The sequence below is a fragment of the Hylobates moloch genome, unplaced genomic scaffold (assembly GCF_009828535.3).
Source record: "Hylobates moloch isolate HMO894 unplaced genomic scaffold, HMol_V3 SCAFFOLD_17, whole genome shotgun sequence".
In the NCBI taxonomy this organism is placed as follows: Eukaryota; Metazoa; Chordata; class Mammalia; order Primates; family Hylobatidae; genus Hylobates; species Hylobates moloch.
Window position 1 is genome coordinate 41,941,908 of NW_026652292.1, and position 25,231 is coordinate 41,967,138.

Sequence of the window (25,231 nt, forward strand, 5' to 3'; positions counted from 1 at the left end):
GCTTTGGTATCAGGATGATGCTGGCCTCATAAAACGTGTTAGGGAGGATTCCCTCTTTTTCTATCGATTGGAATAGTTTCAGAAGGAATGTTACCAGTTCCTCCTTGTACCTCTGGTAGAATTCGGCCTGTGAATCCATCAGGTCCTGGACTCTTTTTGGTTGGTAAGCTATTGATTATTGCCACAATTTCAGAGCCTGTTATTGGTCTATTCAGAGATTCAACTTCCTGGTTTAGTCTTGGGAGTGTGTATGTGTCCAGGAATTTATCCATTTCTTCTATATTTTCTAGTTTATTTGCGTAGAGGTGTTTGTAGTATTCTCTGATGGTAGATTGTATTTCTGTGGGATCAGTGGTGATATTCTCTCCATCATTTTTTATTGCATCTATTTGATTCTTCTCTGTTTTCTTCTTTATTAGTCTTGCTAGCAGTTTATCAATTTTGTTGATCTTTTCAAAAACCAGCTCCTGGATTTACTCTTTTTTTGTAGGATATTTTGTGTCTCTATTTCCTTCACTTCTGCTCTGATCTTAGTGATTTCCTGCCTTCTGCTAGCTTTTGAATGTATTTTCTCTTGCTTGTCTAGTTCTTTTAATTGTGATGTTTGGGTGTCAATTTTAGATATTCCCTGCTTTCTCTTGTGGGAATTTAGTGTTATAAATTTCCCTCTACACACTGCTTTGAATGTGTCCCAGAGATTCTGGTGTGTTGTGTCTTTGTTCTCATTGGTTTCAAAGAACATCTTTATTTCTGCCTTCATTTCTTTATGTACCCAGTAGTCATTCAGGAGCAGGTTGTTCAGTTTCCTTGTAGTTGAGCAGTTTTGAATGAGTTTCTTAATCCTGAGTTCTAGTTTGATTGCACTGTGGTCTGAGAGACAGTTTGTTATAATTTCTGTTCTTTTACATTGGCTGAGGAGTGCTTTACTTCCAACTATGTGGCCAATTTTGAAATAGGTGTGGTGTGGTGCTGAAAAGAATGTATATTCTGTTGATTTGGGGTGGAGAGTTCTGTAGATGTCTATTATGTCTGCTTGGTGCAGAACTGAGTTCAGTTCCTGGATATCCTTGTTAACTTTCTGTCTCATTGATCTGTCTAATGTTGACAGTTGGGTGTTAAAAATCTCCAATTATTATTGTGTGGGAGACTAAGTCACTTTGTAGGTCTCTAAGGACTTGCTTTATGAATCTGGGTGCTCCTGTATTGTGTGCATATATATTTAGGATAGTTAGCTCTTCTTGCTGAATTGATCCCTTTACCATTATGTAGTGGCCTTCTTTGTCTCTTTTGATCTTTGTTGGTTTAAAGTCTATTTTATCAGAGACTAGGATTGCAACCCTTGGTTTTTTTGTTTTCCATTTGATTGGTAGATCTTCCTATATCCCTTCATTTTCAGACTATGTGTGTCTCTGCACATGAGATGGGTTTCCTGAATACAACACACTGATGTGTCTTGACTCTTTATCCAATTTGCCAGTCTGTGTCTTTTAATTGGAGCATTTAGCTCATTTACATTTAGGATTAATATTGTTATGTGTGAATTTGATTCTGTCATTATGATGTTAGCTGGCTATTTTGCTATTTAGTTGATGTAGTTTCTTCCTAGCCTTGATGGTCTTTACAATTTGGCATGTTTTTGCAGTGGCTGGTACCAGTTGTTCCTGTCCATGTTTAATGCTTCCTTCAGGAGCTCATGTAGGGCAGGCCGGGTGGTGACAAATCCTCTCAGCGTTTGCTTGTCTGTAAAGTATTTTATTTCTCCTTCACTTATGAAGCTTCATTTGGCTGGATATGAAATTCTCAGTTGAAAATTCTTTTCTTTAAGAATGTTGAATATTGGGCCCCATTCTCTTCTGGCTTGTAGAATTTCTGCCAAGAGATGCACTGATAGTCTGATGGGCTTCCCTTTGTGGGTAACCTGACCTTTCTCTCTGGCTGCCCTTATCTTTTTTTCCTTCATTTCAACTTTGGTGAATCTGGCAATTATGTGTCTTGGAGTTGCTTTGTGACATTCTTTATTTCCTGAATTTGAATGTTGGCCTGATTTGCTAGTTTGGGGAAGTTCTTGGATAATCTCCTGCAGAGTGTTTTCCGACTTGTTTCCATTCACTCTGTCCCTTTCAGGTACACCAATCGATGTAGATTTGGTCTTTTCACATAGTCCCATATTTCTTAGTGGCTTTTTTCTTTTCTTTTTATTCTTTTTTCTCTAAACGTCTCTTCTAACTTTATTTCATTCATTTGATCTTCAATCACTGATACCCTCTCTTACAGTTGATTGAATCAGCTATAGAATCTTGTGCATTTGTCACATAGTTCTTGTGCCATGATTTTCAGCTCTATCAGTTCTTTAATGACTTCCCTGCATTGGTTATTTTAGTTAGCCATTCATCTAATCTTATTTCAAGGTTTTTAATTTCTTTGTGATTGGTTTGAACTTCCTCCATTAGCTCAGAGAAGTTTGATCATCTGAAGCCTTCTTCTCTCAGGAAATCCCTTTCATAGCCAAGCAAAGCTGTGAGAAATGGCACCTAGAAAATCAGGTCACTCCCACCCTAAAACTGTGCTTTTCCAACAGTCTTAGCAAACGGCACATGGGAGATTATATCCCATGCCTGGCTTGGAGGGTCCCACACCCACGGAGCCTTGCTCTTTGCTAGCACAGCGGTCTGAAATCAAACTGCAAGGTGGCAGCGAGGCTGGGGGAGGGGTGCCCACCATTGCTGAGGCTTGAGTAGGTAAACAAAGTGACCATGAATCTTGATCTGGGTGGAGCCAAACGCAGCTCAACGAGGCCTGCCTGCCTCTGCAGACTCCACCATTGCTTTATGATGTGTACATTCGTCTCCTAGAGTTAAACCTTTCTTTCCATTCAGCAGTTTGGAATCACTGTTTTTGCAGTATCTGCAAAGGGAAATTTGGGAGCACACTCAGGCTTTTCATGAAATAGGAAATATCTTCAGATAAAAAAGTAAAAAGATGCTTTTCGAGAAATTGCTTTGTGATGTGTGCATTCATCTCACAGAGTTAAAACTTTCTTTTGGGGCAGCAGTTTGGAAACACTGTTTTTGTCCATTCTGTGACTCTACATTTTGGAACTCCTTGAAGGCAACAGAGAAAGAGCAAATATCCCAGGATAAAAAATAGAAGGAAGCTATCTGAGAAACTGCTTTGTGATGGGTGCATTCGTCTCCCAGATTTAAAATGTTGTTTTCATTCAGCGGTTTGGAATCACTGTTTTTGCAGTATCTGTGAAGGGAAATTTGGGAGTGTATTGAGGCCTTTGATTAATAGGAAATATCTCCAGATAAAAACTAGAAAGAAACTTTCTGAGAAACTGCTTTGTGATGTGTATATTCATCTCCCACAGTTAAAAGTTTCTTTCTATTCAGCAGTTTGGAAACAATGTTTTTGTCAATTCTTTGAATCGACATTTTGGAACTCTTTGAGGCCAATTGTGAAAAGGCAAATATCTCAGGATAAACACTAGAAGGAAGCTATCTGAGAAAGTGCTTTGTGATGTGTGCATTCATCTCCTAGAGTTAAACTTTTCTTTTCATTCAGCTGTTTGGAATCTTTTTTTGTAGTATCTGTGAAGGGAAATTTGGGAGTGCATTGAGATGTTTAATTAAATAGGAAATATCTTCAGATAAAAACTACAAAGAAGCTTTCTGAGAAACTGCTTTGTGATGTGTGCATGCATCTCACCAAGGTAAACTTTTCTTTGTTTTCAACAGTTTGGAAACACTGTTCTTGCCCACTCAACGAATGGACTTATTGAGCTCACTGAAGCCTATGAGGGTAAAGGGAATATCCCAGGATAAATATAGAAGGAAGCTATCTGAGAAACTGTGTTTTGATGTATGCATTCATCTTGCAGAGTTAAACTTTGTTTTCATTCAGCAGTTTGGAAACACTGTTTTGGAAGAATCTGCGAAGGTGTATTTGGGAATGTATTGAGGCCTATTGTGAAAAAGGAAATATTCTTAGATAAAAATTAGAAAGAAGCTTTCTGAGAAACTGTTTTGTGATGTGTGCATTCATCTCACAGAGTTAAACATTTCTTTAGATTCAACAGTTTGGAAACAGTCCTTTTCTACATTCTGCAAATGGACATTTGGGAGCTCATTGAGGCCAATGGTGTAAATAGGAATATCCCAGGATAAAAAATTAGAATGAAGCTATGTGAGAAACCACTTTGTGATGTGTGAATTCAGCTCACAGAGTTAAAACTTTTTTTCATTTATCAGTTTGGAAAGACTGTTTTGGTTGAATCTGCAAAGGGATATTTGGGAGTGCACTTAGGCATTTGATGAAATAGGAAATATGTTCAGATAAAAACTAGAAAGAAACTTTCTGAGAAACTGCTTTGTGATGTGTGCATTCATTTCACAGAGTTTTACATTTCTTTGGATTCTGCAGTTTGGGAAAAGTATTTTGGTAGAATCTGCAAAGGGATATTGGGAGGGCATTGAGGACTATGGGGAAAAAAGGAAATACCTTCAGGTAAAAACTAGAAAGAAGCTTAGTGAGAAATTGCTTTGTGAAGTGTATATTCATCTCACAGAGTTAAACCTTTCTTTGAATTCGGCAGTTTGGAAACTGATTTTTCCATTATGTTAATGGACATTTGGGAACTCATTGAGGACAATGGCAAAAAAAGGAATATACCAGAATAAAAACCAGAAGGAAGCTATTTGTATAATCACTTTGTGATGTATGCATTCATCTCGCAGAGCTAAACCTTTTTTTTCATTCAGCAGTTTGGAAACACTGTTTTGGTAGAATCTGTGAAGGGATATTTGGGAGCAGTTTGAGGCCTGTGGTGAAAAAAGAAATGTCTTTAGATAAATACTGGAAAGAAGCTTTTGAGAAATTGCTCTGGAATTGTCTGTTCATCTCACAGAGGTAAAGCTTTCTTTGGATTCAACAGTTTGGAAACACTATTTTGACCATTCTGTGAATGCACATTTGTGAGCTCATTGAGGGCAATGTTGAAAAAGGGAATATCCCAGGATATAAACTAGAAGGAAGCTATCTGAGAAACCACTTTGTTATGTGTGCATTCATCTCACAGAGTTAAACCTTTCTTTTCATTCAGCAGTTTAGAAACACTGTTTTGGTAAAATCTGTGAAGGTATATTCTGCGGCACATTGAGTCCTATGGTGAAAAAAGACATGTCTTTAGATAAAAGCTGGAAATAAGCCTTCTAGGAAACTGCTTTGTGATGTCTGCTTTCATCTCACCGAGTTAAAACTTTCTTTGGATTCAGCAGTTTGGAAACACTGTTTTTGTCCATTCTGTTAAAGGGCATTTGAGATCTTATTGAGGCCAATGTTGAAAAAGTGAATAAACCAGGGTAAATACTAAATGGAAGCTATCTGAGAATCCATGATCTAATGTGTGCATTCATCTCAGAGTTAAAATTTTCCTTTCATTCCTTATTTGGGAAACACTGTTTTGGTTAATTCTGTGAAGAGGTATTTGGGAGCACATTGAAGCCAATTGTGAAAAATGAAATACATTCAGATAAAAACTAGTAAGAAGCTTTCTGAGAAACTGCTTTGTAATAAGTACATTCATCTCACAGAGTTAAACATTTCTTTGGATTCAGCATTTTGGAAAAACTGTTTTTGTCCATTTTGTGAATGGACATTTGGGAGCTCATTGAGGCCAATGGTGAAAAAGGGAATATCCCTGGATAAAAACTGGAAAGAAGCTATATGAGAAAGTGCTTAGTGATGTGTGCATTCATCTCACAAAGTTAAACCTTTCTTTTCATTCGGCAGCTTGGAAACACTATTTTGGTAGCATCTGCAAAGGGATATTTCAGAGCGCTTAGAGACCTACTGTGAAAAAGGAAATATATTCAGATAAAAACTAGAAAGAAGCTTTCTGAGAAACTGCTTTGTGATGTGTGTATTCATCTACAGAGTTAAGCCATTCTTTTTATTCAGCAGTTTTGAAACACTGTTTTTGTCCATTCTGCAAATGGACTCATTGAGTCCAATGGTGAGAAAGTGAACATCCCAGGATAATTACTAGCAGGAATCTACTTGAGAAACTGCGTTGTGTTGTGGTCATTCATCTCACAGAGTTAAACCATTCTTTTCATTCAGCCATTGGCAAACACTGTTTTGGTAGAACCTGTGAAGGAATATTTGGTAGTACTTTGAAGCCTATGGTGAAAAAGGAAATATCATCATATAATAACCAGAAAGAAGGTTTCTGAGAAACTGCTTGATGATGTGTGCATTCATCTCACAGAATTAAAACTTTACTTGGATTCACCTGTTTGGAAAGACTGTTTTTGAACACTCTGTGAATCAACATTTAGTAACTCATTGAGACCAATGGTGAAAAAGTGAATATCCCAGGAAAAAAACAAGAAGGAAGCTATCTGACAAAATGCTTTGTGATGTGTGCATTCATCTCACAGGCTTAAAACTTTCATTTCATTCAGCAGTTTGCAAACACTGTTTTGGTAGAATATGCGAAGGGATATTTCAGAGTGCATTGAGGCCTATTTTGGAAAAGCAAATATCTTCAGATAAAAACTAGAAAGAATCTGAGAAACTGCTTTGTGATGTGTGCATTCATCTCACAGAGTTAAATATTTCTTTGAATTCAGCAATTTGGAAACACTATTTTTGTCCATGTAGTGAATGGACATTTTGGAACTCCCTGAAGCCAATAGAGAAAGAGCAAATATCCCAGGATAAAAACTAGAAGAAAGCTATCTGAGAAACAACTCTGTGATGGGTGCATTCATCTCCTAGAGTTAAAGAATCATTTTCATTCAGCAGTTTGGGATCACTGTTTTTGCAGTATCTACGAAAGGAGATTTGGGAATGAACTCAGGCCTTTGATGAAATAGGAAATATCTTCAGATAAAAACTAGAAAGAATCTTTCTGAGAAGCTGCTTTGTGATTGTGCATTTATCTCACAGAGTTAAACCTTTCTCTGGATGCAGCAGTTTGGAAACACTGTTTTTGTCCATTCTGTAAATGGGCATTTTGGAACTCCTTGAAGCCAATAGAGAAACAGTAAATAACTCAGGATAAAAACTAGAAGGAAGCTATCTGAGAAACCACTTTGTGATTGCTGCATTCGTCTCCTAGAGTTAAAACATTGTTTTCATTCAGCCATTTGGAATCACTGTTTTTGCAGTATCTGTGAAGGGAAATTTTGGAGCGTATTGAGGCCTTTGATTAAATAGGAAACATCTCCAGATAAAAACTAGAAAGAAGCTTTCTGAAAAACTGCTTTGTGATGTGTGTATTCATCTCTCCAGGATAAACTCTTCTTTTCATTCAGCAGTTTGGAAACAAGGTTTTGGTAGAATCCATGAAAGAGTATTTGTGAGTGCATTGAGGCCTATGGTGAAAAAGGAAATATCTTCAGCTAAAAAATAGAAAGATGCTTTCTGAGAAACTGCTTTTTGAATTATGCATTCATCACACAGTGCTAAACTTTACTTGGGATTCAGCAGTTTGTAAACACTGTTTTTGTGCATTCTGCAAATGGACATTTGGGAGCTCGTTGAGGCCAATGGCAAAAAAGGGAACATCCCAGGATAAAATATAGAAGAAAGCTATCTGAGAAAAAGGTTTGTGATGTGTGCATTCATCTCCTAGATAAAAGCCCTTCTTTTCACTCAGCAATTTGGAATCAATATTTTTGCAGTATCTTTGAAGGGAAATTTGGGAGCGTATTGAGTCCTTTTATGAAACAGGAAATATCTTCATATGAAAACTAGAAAAAGTCTTTCTGAGAGACTGCTTTGTGATGTGTGCACTAATATAACAGAGTTAACTGTTCCTTTGCAACCAGAAGTTTTGAAACACTGTTTTTGTCCATTCTGCAAATGGATATTTGGGAGCTCATTGAGGCCAATGGTGAAAAAGTGAATATCCCAGGGTAAATACTAGAAGGAAGCTTTCTGATAAAGAGTGTTGTGATGTATGCATTCATCTCGCAGAGTTAAACATTTCTTTTCATTCAGCATTTCTGAAACACTGTTTAGGTGGAATCTGTGAAGGGATATTTGGAGGTGCATGGAGGCCTATGGTGAAAGACAAAATATCTTCAGAGAAAAACTGGAAAGACATTTTCTAAAAAACTGCTTTGTAATGTGGGCATTCAACTCACAGACTTAAACTTTTCTTTTGATTCAGCAGTTTGGAAACATTGTTTTTGTCCATTTTGCAAATGAAAATTTTGGAACTCACTGAGTGCAAAGTCAAAAAAGCTAATATCCCAGGATAAAAACTTGAAGGAAGCTATCTGACAAACTGCTTTGTGATATGTGGATTCATCTCCTAGAGTTAAAATATTCTTTTCATTCAGCAGTTTGGAATCAATATTTTTTGCAATATCTGAGAAGTGATATTTGGGAGTGCATAGAGGCCTTTGATGAAATAGGAAATATTTTCAGATAAAAACTAGAAACATGCTTTTTTAGAAACTGCTTTGTGATGTGTGCATTCATCTCACAGGTTTAAACCTTTTTTGAATGCAGGATTTTGGAAACACTGTTGTTGTCCATTTTGTGAATGGACATTTTTGAACTCCTTGAAGCCAATAGAGAAAGAGCAAATATCCCAAGATAAAAACGAGAAGGAAGCTATCTTAGAAACTGCCTGGTGATGGTTGCATTCCTCTTCTAGAGTTAAAACGTTTTCATTCAGCAATTTGGAATCAGTTTTTGCAGTATCTGTGAAGGGAAATTTGGGAGTGTATTGAGGTCTTTGATTAAATAGGAAATATCTTCAGATAAAAACTAGAAAGAAGCTTTCTGAAAAACTGCTTTGGGATGTATGCATTCATCTTGCAGGATTAAACTCTTCTTTTCATTCAGCAGTTTGGAAACAACGTTTTGGTAGAATCTGTGAAGGAATATTTTTGATCGCATTGAGGCCTATGTTGAAAAAGGAAATATCTTCAGATAAAAAATAGAAAGAAGTTTCTGAGACTTTGCTTTGTGATGAGTGCATTCTTCTCATAGAATTAAACGTTTCTTGGAATTCAGCAGTTTGGAAACAGTTTTTTTTTTTGCATTCTGCGAATGGAATTTTGGGAGCTCATTGAGGCCAATTTCAAAAAGGGGAATATCCCAGGATAAAAACTAGAAGAAAGCTATCTGAGAAATCACTTTGTGATGTGTGCATTCATCTCCTAGAATTAAACCCTTCTTTTCATTCAGCAATTTGTAATCACTGTTTTTGCCATATCTGTGATGAGAATTTCAGGAGCACATTGAGTCCTTTGATGAAATAGGAAATTTCTTTAAATGAAAATGACAAATAAGTTTTCTGAGAAACTGCTGTTTTGATGAGTGCACTCATCTCACAGATTTAAACATTAGTTTGTATTCAGCAGTTTGGAAACACTGTTTTCTTTCCATTCTACAAATGGACATTTTGATCTCATTGAGGCCAATGATGAAAAAGTGAATATCCCAGGATAAATACTACAAGGAAGCTACCTGAGAAACTGCTTTGTGATGTGTGCATTCATCTCTCACAGCTGAACCTTCCTTTTCATTAAGCAGTTTGGAAACACTGTTTTGGTACAATCGGCGAAGGGATATTTGGGAGTACTTTGAGACCTATGGTGAAAAAGGAAATGTTTTTTGATAAAAACTGGAAAGAAACTTACTGAGAAACTGTGTTGTGATGTGTGCATTCATCTCACAGAGTTAAACATTTCCTTTCATTCAGCAGTTTAGAAACACTGTTTTGGTGGAAACTGTGAAGGGATATTTGGGAGAGCATTGAGGCCTATGGTGAAAAAGGAAATATCTTCAGATAAAAACTAGAAAGAAGATTTCTGAGAAACTTCCTTGTGATGTGTGCATTCGTATCACAGAGTTAAACTTTTCTTTGGATTCAGCAATTTGGAAACACTGTTTTTGTCCATTCTGCAAATGGACATTTGGGAACTCACTGAGGCCAATGGTGAAAAAGTGAATACCACAGGACAAAACCAAGAAGGAAGCTATCTGAAAATCCACTTTGTGCTGTTTGCATTCATCTCCTAGAGTTAAAACTTTCTTTTCATTCAGCAGTTTGGAATCACTGTTTTTGCAGTATCTGCGAATGGAGATTTGGGAGCACATGGAGGCCTTTAATGAAATGAGAAATATCTTCAGATAAAAACTAGAAAGAAGCTTTCTCATAAACTCCTTTGTGATGTGTGCATTCATCTCACAGAGTTAAAACTTTCTGTGGATTCAACATTTTGTAAACACTGTTTTCATCCATTTTGTGAATGGACATTTGAGAGCTCATTGATGCCAATGGCAAAATAGTGAATATCCCAGGATAAAAACTAGAAGTAAGCTATCTGAGAAACCACTTTGTGATGTGTGCATTCATCTCCAAGAGTTACACATTTCTTTCATTCATTCGTTTGGAATCACTCTTTTTACAGTATCTGCGAAGAGAAATTTGGGGGTGCACTCAGGCCTTTGATATAATAGTAAATATCTTCAGATAAAAACTAGAAAGATGCATTTTACAAAATGCTTTGTGATGTGTGCATTCATCTCACAGAGTTATCCTTTCCTTGGATGCAGCAGTTGGGAAACACTGTTTTTGTCCATTCTGCAAATGGATATTTGGGAGCTCCTTGAGGCCAATGGTGAAAAAGCAAATAGTCCAGGATGAAAACTAGAAGGAAGCTATGTGAGAAATGGCTTTGTGAAGTGTGCATTAGTCTCCTCGAGTTAAAGCTTTTTTTTTCATTCAGCAGTTTGGAGCACTGTGTTGGCAGAATCTCCGAAGGGATATTTGAGAGTGGATTGAGGCCTAAGGTGGCAAAGGAAATATCCTCAGAAAAAAAATAGAAAGAAGGTGTTTGTGAAATTGCTTTGTGATGTTGGCATTCATCTCTGAGAATTAAACTTTTCTTTCCATTCACCAGTTTGGAAATACTGTTTTGGTAGAATCTGCAAAGGTATATTTGGGAGCAAAAAGTGGCCTATGTTGAAAAAGGAAATATCTTCAGATAAAAACTAGACAGAAGCTTTTTGGGAAACTGCTTTGTGATGTGTGCATTCATCTCACAGAGTTAAACGTTTCTTTGTGTTCAGCAGTTTAGAAACACTGTTTTTGTCCATTCTGGGAATGGATATTGGAAGCTCAATCAAGCCAAAGGCAAAAAAGTGAATATGCCAGGATAAAAACTAGAAGGAAGCTATCTGAGAAATCGCTTTGTGATGTGTGCATCCATCTTACAGAGTTAAACCTTTCTTTACATTCACCAGTTTGAAATCACTGTTTTCATGGAATCTGTGAAGAAATATATGGCAGCACATTGAGGCCTATGGTGTAAAAGGAAATATATTCAGATAAAAACTAGAAAGAATCTTTCTGAGAAGCAGCTTTTTGATATGTGCATTCAACTCACGGAGTTAAATGACTCTTCAGATTCAGCAGGTTGGAAACACTGTTGTTGTCCATTCTGTGAATGGACTTTGGGAGTTCTTTTAGGCCAATGGTGAAAAAGTGAATATCCTAGGACAAAAACTACAAGGAAGCTATCTGAGAAACTGCTTTGAGATGTGTGCATTCATCAAGCAGAGCTAAACCTTTCTTTTCATTTAGCAGTTTGGAAACACTGTTTTTGTAGAATCTACGAAGGTATGTTTTGGATTGCATTGAGTCCTATGTTGAAAAATGAAATATCTTCAGAAAAAAACTAGAAAGAAGCTTTCTGAGAAACTACTGTGTGATGTGTCTATTTATCTCAAAGAGTTAAGCTTTCTTTGGATTCAGCAGTATGGAAACACTGTTTTTGTCCAGGACATTTTGGAACTCATTGAGGCCAATGGTGAAAAAGTGAATATCCCAGGAAAAAATTGGAAGGAAGCTATCTGAGAAAGCACTTTTTGATACGTGCATTCACATCACTGAGATAAACCTTTCTTTTCATTCAGCAATTTGGAATCACTGCTTTTGCAGTATCTTCATAGGGAAATTCTAGAGTCCATTAAGGCCTTTGATTAATTACAAATATCTTCAGATGACAACCAGACTGAAAATTTCTGAGAAACTGCTTTGTGATGTGTGTATTCATCTGACAGAGATAAGCTTTTCTTTGGATTCAGCAGTTTGGAAACACTCTTTTTTTCTATTCTGCGAATGGACATTTGGGACCTCATTGAGGCCATTGGTGAAATAGTGAATATCCCAGGTTAATAACTAGAAGTAAGGTACCTGAGAAATTGCTTTGTGATGTGTGAGTTCACCTCAGAGAGTAAAACTTTTCTTTTAATTCAGCAGTTTGGAAGCACTGTTTTGGTAGAAATTGCAAAGGGATATTTGGGAGCACATTTAGGCCTATGGTGAAAAATGAAAAAACTTCAGATAAAAACTAGAAAGAGTCTTTCTGAGAAACTGCTTTTTGATTTGTAAATTCATCTCACAGAGTTAAGATTTTCTTTGGATTCAGCATTTTTAAACACTGATTTTGTCCATTCTGTGAATGGACATTTGGGAACTCATTGAGGCCAATGGTGAAAAAGGGAATATCCCAGGATAAAAACTAGAAGGAAGCTATCTGAGAAACTGCTTTGTGGTCTGTGCATTCATCTCCTAGAGTTAAAACTTTCTTTTCATTCAATTGTTTGGAAACACTGGTTTGGTGGAATCTGCAAAGGGATATTTGGGAGCATATTGAGGCCTATGGTGAAAAAGAAATTATCCTCAGATAAAAAACAGAAAGAAACTTTCTGAGAAACTATTTTGTGATATGTGCATTCATCTGATAGAGTTAAACATTTCTTTGGTTTCAGTAGTTTGGAAACAATATTTTTGTCTATTCTGCAAGTGGACTTTCAGGAATTCATTGAGGCCAAGGGCAAAAAAGAGAATATCCCTGGATAAAAACTAGAAGAAAGTTATCTGAGAAACCCCTTTATTATCTGTGCATTCATCTCCTGGATTTTAACCTTTCTTTCCATTCAGCAGTTTGGAAACACTGTTTTGGTAAAATCTGCAAAAGGATATTTGAGAGCACATTGAGGCCTATGGTGAAAAAGGAAATATCTTCAGATAAAAACTAGAAAGAAGCTTTCTGAGAAACTGCTTTGTGGTGTGTGCATTCATCTGACAGAGTTAAAACTTTCTTTAGATTCAGCAGTTTGGAAACAATGTTTTTGTTCATTCTGTGAATGGACATTTGGGAGCTCATTGAGGCCAATTGTGTAAATGCAAATATCCCAGGATAAAAACTAGAAGGAAACTATCTGAGAAACTGCTTTTTGATGTGTGCATTCATCTCGTGAAGTTGAAACTTTCTTTTCATTCAAAAGTTTGGAAATACTCTTTTGGTAGAATCTGTGAAGGGATATTTGGGAGCCCATTGAGGCCTTTCTTTAAAAAGGGAATATCTTCTGATAAAAATAGAAGGAAGCTTTCTGAGAAACTTCTTTGTGATGTGTGCATTCATTTCACAGAGTTGAACCTTTCTTTGGATTCAGCATTTTGGAATAACTGTTTTTGTCCATTTTGTGAATGGACTGTTGGGATCTCTTTGAGGCCAATGGTGAGAAAGTGAATATCCCAGGATAAAAACTTGAAGGAAGCAACCTGATAAAACACTTTGTGATGTGTGCATTCGTCTTGTAGAGTTAAAACTTTCTTTTCATTCAGCAATTTGCAATCTCTGTGTTCACAGTATCTGTGAAGGAAAATTTTGGAGTTCTGATGAAATACTAAATATTTTCAGATAAAATCTAGAAAGAAGCTTTCTGAGGAACTTCTTGGTGATGTGAGCATTCACCTCACAGGTTTAAGCATTTCTGTGGATTCTGCAGTTTGGAAACAATGTTTTGTCCATTCTGCAAATGGACATTTGGGAGCTTATTGAGGCCAATGGCATAAAAGTGAATATCCCGGGATAAAAACTAGAATGAAGCTATCTGTTAAACTGCGTCATGATATGTGCTTCCACTTCTCAGAGTTAAACTTTTCTTTTCATTCAGCAGGTTGGTAACACTGTTTTGCCAGAATCTGTGAAGGGATATTTGGGAGTGCATTGTGGCCTATGTTGAAAAAGGAAATATCTTCAGATAAACACTAGAAAGAAACTCTGAGAAAGTGCTTTGTCATGTGTGCATTCATCTCACAGAGTTAAACGTTTCTTTGGATTCAGAAGTTCACAAACACTGTTTTTGTCCATTCTGTGAATGGACATTTTGGAGCTCATTGAGGGCAAAGGCAAAAAATCAAATATGCCCAAATAAAAACTAGAAGGAAGCTATCTGAGAAACCGCTTTTTGATGTATCATTCATTTCATAGAGTTTAAACTTACTTTTCATTCAGCAGTTTGTAATCACTTTTACTGCAGTATCTGCAAAGTGAAATTAGTGAGTGCATTGAGGTCTTTGAGGAAATAGGAAATATCTTCAGACAAAGCTAGAAAGAAGAATTCTGAGAAATTGCTTTGTGATGTGTACATTCATCTCAGAGATTTAAATATTTCTTTGGATTCAGCAGTTTGGAAACACCGTTTTTTTCCATTCTATGAATGGATATATGGGAGCTCACTGCCAATGGAGAAAAATGGAATATCCCAGGATAAAAACTAGAAGGAAGCTATCTGAGAAACCGCATTTTAAGGTGTGCATTCATCTCACAGAGTTAAACCTTTCTTTTCATTCAGCAATTTGTAATCACTTTTACTGCAGTATCTGCAAAGTGAAATTAGTGAGTGCATTGAGGCCTTTGAGGAAATAGGAAATATCTTCAGATAAAGCTAGAAAGAAGAATTCTGAGAAATTGATTTGTGATGTGTGCATTCATCTCAGAGACTTAAATATTTCTTTGGATTCAGCAGTTTGGAAAAACCATTTTTTTTTCCATTCTATGAATGGATATTTGGGAGTTCACTGTGGCCAATGGAGAAAAGTAGAATATCCCAGGTTAAAAACTAGAAAGAAGCTATCTGAGAAACTGCATTTTGATGTGTGCATTCATGTAACAGACTCAAACCTTTCTTTTCATTCAGCAGTTTGGAAACACTGCTTTGGTATGATCCCGAAGGGATATTTCAGAATGCATTGAGGCCTTTAGTGAAAAAAGAAATATCAGATAAAAACTAGAAAGAAGTTTTCTGAGAAACTGCTTTGTCATGTGTGCATTCGTCTCACATATTTAAACCTTTCTTTGGATTCATCTGTTTTGGAATCACTGTTTTTTCCATTCTGCAAATGGACATTTGGCAACTCCTTGAGGCCAATGGTGAAAAAGTGAATATCCCAGGACAAAAGCTAGAAGGAAGCTATCTGAGAAATTGCTTTTTGATGTGTGCATTCATCTCCTAAAGTTAAACCTTTCTTTTCATTCAGCAGTTTTGAAACACTGTTTTGGCAGAATCTACAAAGGGATATTTGGGAGTGCATTGATGCCCGTGGTGAAAAAGGGAATATCTTCAGATAAAAAATAGAAAGCATCTTTCTGAGAAACTGTATTATGATGTTTGCATTCATCTCACAGACTTAAACATTTCTTTGGATGCAGCAGTTTGGGAACAATGTTTTGTCTATTCTGTGAATGGATATTTGGGAACTCATTGAGGCCAAAGGCAAAAAACTGAATATCCCAGGATAAAAACGAGAAGGAAGCTATCTGAGAATAAGCTTTGTGATGTGTGCATTCACCTCGCAGAGTTAAGGCTTTCTTTTCATTCAGCAGTTTGGAAACACTGTTTTTTTAGGATGTTGGAAGGGATATTTGGGAGCTCATTGAGACTGATGGTGAAAAAGAAAATATCTTCAGATAAAAAGTAGACAGAAGCTTTCTGATAAACTGCTTTGTGATGTGAGCACTCCTCTCACAGGGTTCAACTCTTCTTTTGGTTCAACGGTTTGGAAACACTGTTTTTGTCCATTCTCTGAAGGGACATTTTGGAGCTCATTGAGGACAATTGCAAAAAAATGAAGATCTCCCTATAAAAATGAGAAGGAAGCTACCTGAGAAACTGCTTTGTGAGGTGTGCATTCATCTAACAGAATTAAACCTTTCTTTTCATTCAGATGTTTGGAAACACTGTTGTTGTAGAATCTGCAAAGGGAATTTTGGGAGCCCATTGTGGCCTATGGTGAAAAAGAAAATATGTTCAGGTAAAAGATAGAAAGAAGCTTCCTGTGAAGCTTATTTCTGATGTGTGCATTCATATCACAGATTTAAACCTTTCTTTTGATTCAGCAGTTTGGAAACACTAATTTTTTTCAATTCTGCTTATGAGTATTTGGGAGCTCATAGTGGCTAATGGTGAAAAAGTGAATATCTCAAGATAAAAATAAATATAAGGTATCTATCTGAGAAACAACTTTGTAATGTGTGCTTTTATCTCACAGAGTTAAACCTTTCTTTTCATTCGTAGTTTGGAAACACTGTTTTTGTAGTATCCATGAATGGATATTTAGGAGTGCATTGAGGCCTATGGTGAAAATATATTCAGATAAAAATTAGAAAGAAGCTGTCTGAGAAACTGATCTGTGTTGTGTGCATTCATCTCACAGAGTCAAACCATTCTTTTGATTCAGCAGTTCGGAAACACTGTTTTTGTCCATTTGGGAGCTCATTGAGGCCAATGGTGAAAAAGTGAATATCCCAGGATAAAAACTAGAAGGAAGCTATCTGAGAAACTGCTCTGTGATGTGTGCCTTCATCTCACAGAGTTAAATATTTCTTTTCATTGTGCAGTTTGGAAACACTGTTTTGTAGAATCTGCAAAGGGATAATTGGGAGTACAAGGAGGCCAAAAGTGAAAAAAAATCTTCAGATCAAAACTAGAAAGAAGCTTTCTGAGAAACTGCTTTTGGATATGTGCATTCATCTCATAGAATTAAACCTTTCTTTTGACTGAGCATATTGGCAACACTGTTTGTGAACTTTCAGCAAATGGATATAATGGAGCTCATTGAGGTCAATGGTGAAAAAGGGACTATCACAGGATGAAAACTAGAAGGAAGCTATCTGAGAATCTGCTTTGTGATGTGTGCATTCACTGCACAGAGTTAAATGTTTGTTTTCATTCAGGAGTTTGGAAACACAGTTTTTGTAGAATCTGTGAATGGATATTTTGGAGCACATTGAGGCCTATGGTGAAAAAGAAAATATCTTCAGATAAACACTAGAAAGAAGCTTTCTGTGAAACTGCTGTGTGATGTGCACATTCTTCTCACAGAGTTAAACATTTATTTTCATTCAGCAGTTTGAAAACACTTTTTTTGTGCTTTCTGTGAATGGATATTTGAGAGCTTATTGAGGCCAAAGGTAAAAAAGCAACTATACTAGGAAAAAATCTACAAGGAACCTATCTGAGAAACCGCTTTGCGAAGTGCACATTCATCTCACAGAGTTAAACCCTTCGTTTCATTCAACTGTTTGGAAACACAGTTTTGTAGAATCTGTGAATGGATATTTGGGATTGCATTGAGGCCTCTAGTGAAAAAGAAAATATCTTCAGATAAACACTAGAAAGAAGTTTTCTGTGAAACTGCTTTGTGATTTTTGCATTCATCTCACAGAGTTAAACATTTATTTTGATTCAACAGTTTAGAAATACTTTTTTTGTGCTTCCTGCAAATGGACATTTGGGATCTTATTGAGGCCAAGGGTGAAGTGACTATCCTAGGAAAAAAACTAAAAGGAAGCTATCTGAGAAACTGCTTTGTGAAGTGTGCACTCATCTCACAGAGTTAAACCTTTCCTTTCAATCAACCATTTGGAAACACGTTTTTGTAGAATCTGTGAAGGGATATTTTGGAGTGCTTTGAGACCTTTGGTGAAAAAGAAAATATCTTCAGAAAAAAGGAGAACGAGGTTTTCAGGGAAACTTTTTTTGAAGCGTGCATTCATTTCACAGAGTTAAAACTTTCTTTTGATTCAACAGTTTATAAACGCTTTTTTTGTCCATTCTGTGAATGGACATTTGGGAGCTCATTGAGGCCAACAGAAAAAACGTGAATATCCCGGGATAAAACTAGAAGGAAGTTATCTGAGAATCCGCTCTTTGTTGTGCACAATCATCTCACAGAGCTAAACTTTTCTTTTCATTCAGCAGTTTGAAAACACTGTTTTTGTAGAACCTGTGAAGGGATATTTGGGAGCACTTTGAAGACTATGGTGAAAAAGAAAATAACTTCATATAAAAACTAGAAAGAAGCTTTCTGAGAAACTGCTTTCTGATGTGTACATTCATGTCATGGAGTTGAACCTTTCTTTGGATTCAGCAGTTAGGAAACACTGTTTTTTCCATTTTGTGAAAGGACATTTGGGATCTCATTGAAGCCAATGGCAAAAAAACAATTATCGCAGGATAAGAACTACAAGGAAGCTCTCTGAGAAACTGCTTGGTGAGATGTGCATTCATCTGGCAGAGTTAAACATTTCTGTTTATTCAGCAGTTTGGAACATTTTTGGGAGAATCTGCCAAAGGATATTTGGGCATGCATTGAGGCCTATGGTGAAAAAGAAAATATCTTCTGATTAAAAACTACAAAGAAGTTTTATGAGAAGGTGCTTTGTGATGTGTGCCTTCATGTCACAGATTTAAACATTTATTTTCATTCAGCAGTTTGGAAACACTGTTTTTGTGCATTCTATGAATGGATATTTGGGAGCTCATTGAGGCCAATGGGGAAAAAGCTAACATCCCAGGATAAAAACTAGAAAGAAGCTATCTGAGAAACCACATTGTGATGTGTGCATTCATCTCAGTGAGATAAACCTTTCTTTTCCTTCAGCAATTTGGAAACACTGCTTTGGTAGAATCTGCAAGGAGATACTTGGGAGTGCATTGAGGCCTAAGGTGAAGAAGAAAATATCTTCACATAAACTTGAAAAAATCTTTCTAAGATACTGCTTTGTGATGTGTGCATTCATCTCACAGACTTAAACCTTTCTTTTGATTCAGAATATTGGAAACACTGTTTTTTCCATTATGCAAATGGACATTTGGGAGCTCCTTGAGGCCAATGGTGAAAAAGTAAATATCCCAGGATAAATACTAAAAGGAAGCTATTTGAAAATCTGCTTTGTGATGTGTGCATTCATCTCACGGAGTTAAACCTTTCTTTGCAGTTTGGAAACACAGCTTTTGTACAATCTGCAAAGGGATTTTTGGGAGCTCATTGAGACATATAGTGAAAAAATTATCTTCAGTTAAAAACTAGAAAGATGTTTCTGAGAAACTGCTTTGTGAACTGTGCATTCATCTCACAGGGTTAATCCATTCTTTTGATTAAGCAGATTGGAAACACTTTTAATTCATTCTCTAAAAGGACACTTGTGAGCTCATTCAGGCCAATGGTGAAAAAGTGAATATCCCTGGATAAAAACTGGAAGGAAGCTCCCTGAGGAACTGCTTTATAATATTTGCATTAATCTCGCTGAGTTAAACCTTTCTTTTCATTCAGCAGTTTGGAAACACTGTCTTTGTAGAATCTCAGAAGGACTATTTCGGAGATCATTAAGGACAATGAAGAAAAAGCAAATATCCTGAGATGTAGACTAGAAGGAAGCCATCTGGGAAACAGCTTTGTGATGTGTACATTCATGTCACACAGTTAAAACTTTCTTTTGATTCAGCAGTTTGGAAACACTGTTTTTGTCCATTCTGCGAATGGACATTTGGGAGCTCAGGCCCCTCCCTTTCCACTCTGACCTTGTTCTCCTCCCCCTCTAGTAGCATTGCTGACCCACTTGCCTTGTTCTTTCGCCACATGGCTTTGATCATGTTGCTCTTCTGTCTGGAGCATCTTCCCACATCTTCTGTTCCTGGTGAATTTCTACTTAACCTACAAAGCCCAGCTCACCTTCTCGGTGAATCTACTCCCTCCCCTTCTCTGTGAATCTACTCTCTCCCCATCATGCAGCAAATTGTCTTTGCCACCAGACCTCCAGTCCCTAAACATCAGGGACAGCTTAATGCATGTTGATATTGGCTGCCCCTCACTTAATTACCCTAATTAGCTAACTCTATTCCCTTATGTTTCCCTTTTACTGAAGCTTTCCACAGGCCAGGCACTGAGATCCAGGGGAGGACCCTGAGGATAGGACAAGCATGAGCACTGAAGGCTACAATGGCACAGGCACCAAGAGACCATGTGGGGTGCAGAAAGCCTTATCTCTAGAGTGTCTTCCTGGTTTACCATGCACTTTCCTCCCTTCCCTTATTGAAGTCACCTTGTGCTGGTTCTAACAGCCTGTGTCCCTGAAACATGCACTCCGGCACACAAACAGACCCACGCCTATCCACATATACCTGCCCATACATACAGAGACCTCTGTGTGTAGCCCCCAGAGCTACAAATGCCAATCTTGAGAATGAAGATTTTGCCAGTACTGTGTGCCAGGCATGATGCCAGGTCCCCAACAACACAAGACCCCTCTGGTTTCTCCCACTCAGCTGTGCAAGGCTCAGGATTGGGGAGCTCCACTTGCCAAGGTCACAGACATGAAACTTGAGGTAACAAGTATTTGAATGTAAGGCTGTAGGTCACCAAAACATATGCCATCTGCACCCCACCACACTGCCTCCAAAGCACATGAAGACATGAGTCTATCAACTGTGACTCATTCATACCCCGCAATATTTCCTCCTCCACTTCGCTTCCCACTGCCACTCCAGTATCTCTGCCCACAGCCCCAAAGCCACCCCTGGTTAAGGGGGAGGTCAGGACAGATGCTCTGTTCCACCAGCTGCCATCTCCCAGGGTGCAGCCTCCTCATGGGGAAGAGGACTACCATGGCTAGTGGTGATGTGGGTAGCTCTGGCCCCCAGGACTTCTGCTCCCCAGGACCTCTGCTCAGGACATGGCATGGACAGAGGTGAGGCAAACATAAACTGCCTGGGAAATGACTATAAAACAGCTCAGACCACTCCAGCACAAAACAAGTTGACAGCCCAGGGTGGGCCCACAGAAGGGGAAGGGCCAGGAAGTCCAGGGCCACAGGATTCCCCCTCCCAGAACCCTTGAGCACAGCCACCCAGGTGTAAAGGACAATATGGGAGTTCTGGGGATTCCCCAGCCTTGTCCCTAGAGGTGAGGTCTAGCAGGTCCCCCAGATATCCTCCCTGTCCATCCCCTCATCCTGTATCCCATATTGTACAAACAAAGAAACTGAGGCCTAGAGAGGGAAGGGGCTTGAGCAGTCTCCCAGGCAGTTGGAGACAGAGCCCAATTTAGAATCCATGTTTCTCTCCCTTTTTTTCCCCTAGGTCTGTCTCTGACCAGCTATGTGACCTTGGAAGAGTCATTCCACCTCTCTGGGCATTAAAGGTTTACAACTTCTGACATCTTCATTCCAGAGGGTTGTCAGGACCTGACAGCCCTTCACCTAAACAAAACACTCTACAGTCTACAAATATTCATACATCTCTTCTCCTCTCTGACCTCTGTAATACCCCTATGAGGCTGTGAAAATTGGTGCTTGTGTCCTATTATGCAGATGCAAATAGTGGACTCAGAAAGACAAAGATCACTCAGAAAGTTTGGCACAGAACTGGAACTAGAACGCAGGTCTCCCAAAGCAGGGTTCTTGCCATCACTAAGGCTAGGAATACATTAAGACTCCAAAATATGGAGAGTTGCTCAATGCATGCCATCAAGGTTAGAGCTGACCAACCCCAGAATGCTCAGCAGCTCTGGGACCCTGGAGTGGAGGACTCAAGGCAGAGGGTGATGCCTAAGTCACACATATCTGAGCTCCAATCCAAACTCCACTACGCAGCTGTGTGACCCCACTTTATGAGGCTCAGCCTTCTCTACTACAAAATGAAACTACAGAAGGTACCAAAAAGCTCAGGATGAGGGGAGAACTGCACCCTGAGTGAAGGACTGCCAGGCAGGTGGTAAGCACTCATTAGCTTTTGTTTCAAGCACACAAATCATATGTTGTTTTTCATCATGTCTCCCCATGGTGTCTGGTCTATGACTCCAGAACCAGGAGGTTTCTGATCAATCCTTGTGCTAAATGATGGACAGATAGATGGATGGGTGGTTGGACAAATAAATGGATGGATGCATGGATTGATAGATTGATGCTGGGATGAATGGATGGATGAATAGATGGATGAATGGATAAATGGATGGGTGCTCAGAAGAGAAGACAGAATAAAACGGAGTCAAAATGAAAGAACAAGAAGATGATTGAAGGATGGGGCTGATACATGGAAGAGAGGTACAAGATCCAGCCCTTCTGGCTCCACTCAGCCCCACAACCATATACCTTGGGGTAACACTGGCACATACACCAGATTATACCCCTGGACACTATGATGCTGCTGTAGACGGTGTCACTGAACTGGGGACCAGCATGGCTCAGGAGGAATGTACTGAGAGCCAGGAGAAGACCCATACATTGAAGCTGAAGCAGAAGGTGTTCTCATCTGCCAAGGTCTCCTCACCGGCCATGGCTGCCAGCCAGGCCCTGGCCTGTGCACCCCTGCCAGAAGGGGCCGGTGCCATCCAGAATAAACATCCAGACAGGCTCACAGGAAGAGATGAAGCTCTTGGATCACTGCAAATCAAGGCTTAAAGTTGAAGGGAGGGCAAGACCCCTTCAGCTCCAGGCCCATTCCCTGGACCCACCAGTTCAGCAGGGCTGGAGGCAGCATGCTTCGGTGGACCAGTGAACCCACTCCCCACCTTCTCTCCTTCTCTTTGGGCCCAGAAGGCCTGGAGTGCATGTGTGAATCTGGGTGAGGGAGCATGCAAGGGAGGGATGGGGGAGGTTACAGGCGCTGGTCCCCAGGCAAGCCTGTGACAAAACCTTCTTTGCCTACTTTGGGGCTGAACTGGGTAAGCAGGTGATCCCACACCTTCTAGCCCTGGGAAGCAGGGTCCAATTCTGCAGCCAAAAGATGTTAGAATGCTGCCAGAGGATTTCAGGATCCCACTGCCAGGCATTTCAGGATCCTAGATTTTAGACCCTTCAAGGATATTTGTCCATCTGTGATTCAGGCAAAATAGCCCGTATGTACTGGATGGTGATGATGCGTATGGCACCATTCTAAGCACGTTACAGCTATTAACTCACTTAAGGGACTCCATGAAGCAGGTATTGCTATACCCACTTTGCAGAGGACACTGAGCACAGACAAGTAACTTGCCCAAGGTCACAGAGCTGGAAATGGTAGAGCAGCTGGAATGTGAACCCAGAGGCTGTACCCCTGGCCACAGGGCAATCCTGCTTAACAGCAGCACGAGGCTGTGGGTGAGAGCTCTGATGGCAAGGCAGGCTGCCTGGGTTTAGATCCTGGCTCCTCTACTGCGGGGCAGCGTGGTCTTGATCACATTACCTGCCTGTGTCTCAGTTTCCTCCTCTGTAAAATGGGGATAATAACAGTACGTCTCAGCATTGGAGCTATCTCCAGGCCGAGGTGTCCTGGGTCCTTCTGCCCCCTTTACACTCTGTGCAGCATCCAGACCTGCTTGTAATGAGCTCCTCTACTCCCCCACCAAAGCTCTGGTGAATTAATGTCCCTGTGGGGTATAAGTGACCGACAGAAATTTCCTCAATCTCCTTGCAGCCTAATCTAAGAAGATGCCTTCTAAAGAATAGCATTCTAATATGAAATTTTGGTCCTGCGAAAAGGCTAATGGGAGAAATCAGATTCCTTTACAAGATTACAGAAAAAAACAGGACAATGAGTATCTCTAAAAGAGAATGTTCACTTGGAGTGTCGACGGGGTTAGGTGGCCTATACAGGATGAAAGGCTTTCATTTGGCTCCCTGACTTGCTGGGTTTGGGGATTTCCCTGCTCCTGGTCATTACCTCTTTCCTCCTGCCCAGCATGTGCTCACACCAGGCCCTCCGCCTCATAGTCCTTCCCACAGGCCCTTTTTCTTACATCTTTTTAGACAATTAAGGTAAGCTCTGAGGGACTTTTAATATGCCAATCGATGTTAATAAAATGCAAGTCAAAGACAAGTGCAAACATGCTTTCAACCAACATTAATGAGGAAACAAACAAAACATAAATTCTTTTTATTTTTTTTTTTATTTTTATATTTTATTTTATTTTTGAGATGGAGTCTTGCTCTGTCACCCAGGCTGGAATGCAGTGGCGCGATCGATCTCTGCTCACTGCAATCTCCGCCTCCTGGGTTCATGCCATTTTCCTGCCTCAGCCTCCTGGGTAGCTGAGACTACAGGTGCCTGCAACCATGCCTGGCTAATTTTTTGTATTGTAGTAGAGATGGGGTTTCACCGTGTTAGCCAGGATGGTCTCCATCTCCTGACCTCGTGATCCCCCACCTCGGCCTCCCAAAGTGCTGGGATTACAGGCTTAAGCCACCACGCCTGGCCATTTATTTTATTTTATTTTTTTGCAACTTCTTTTAGCTGTTATTATTAGTAAAATGACAAATCACAAACAAAATATATTTTGTGAAAAACCTGGAATGTCAGAAATCATTCTGGCATTTCAAACAGCCATGTATAGGATCACCAGGATCAATTTATATACATGAATATTGAGGAGAAACTGGGCAAAACATAAAGAATCAGACTAGCCACACCGTCTAGTATATAAGTTGGGAAGAGCGAGGGGACATTTTTAAAGAGTCAGAGAAGAACATTACCAGAAAAAAAATTATAAAACCAGTAATTATTATATTTCATTTATATAGCATTACAAAGGAGGGGAAAGGAGCATTTTTCAATGCACTAGCTTCAAAGTTCCTCAAGAACAGCGGTACATTTCACATAATTGTTTCAAAGAGAAAGCCTATGAACTACAATGTTTGTTTAATGCTACAAGCTTACAGCAAAGACAGCAAATTCCCAAGGCAATGCTTCCACAGAATTATCATCTCAGGCTTCATGCAACGCTTACAAAGCACTAACAGTTGGACCTAAAAGTGTATTTTACAGTTTTTTATAAAAAAAGAAATACAAGGTTGACACACAGGTGTATTGAAGGCTGAGTAGTAATGAGTCTTTTAGCTTTTCTCTTTTTGAAGGGAGAATATTTTTGTAACAATGCCCTTGAGTTCTTCTTACAAGTCACTACAGGGAATGATATCTTTTATTACAATGCAACAGCAAGCTATAAGCAGCACACCACCACAGTGGCTAACCCTGGACAGGATGGTGTAATATCCAGTAGCGACTGGCATCCTACAGAGGAAAGACAGGTAAGATCAGACGAAAGCCTGACATAGGTAAAAATGCAGCTTTCAACTGTAATTCACAAATAAAAGTC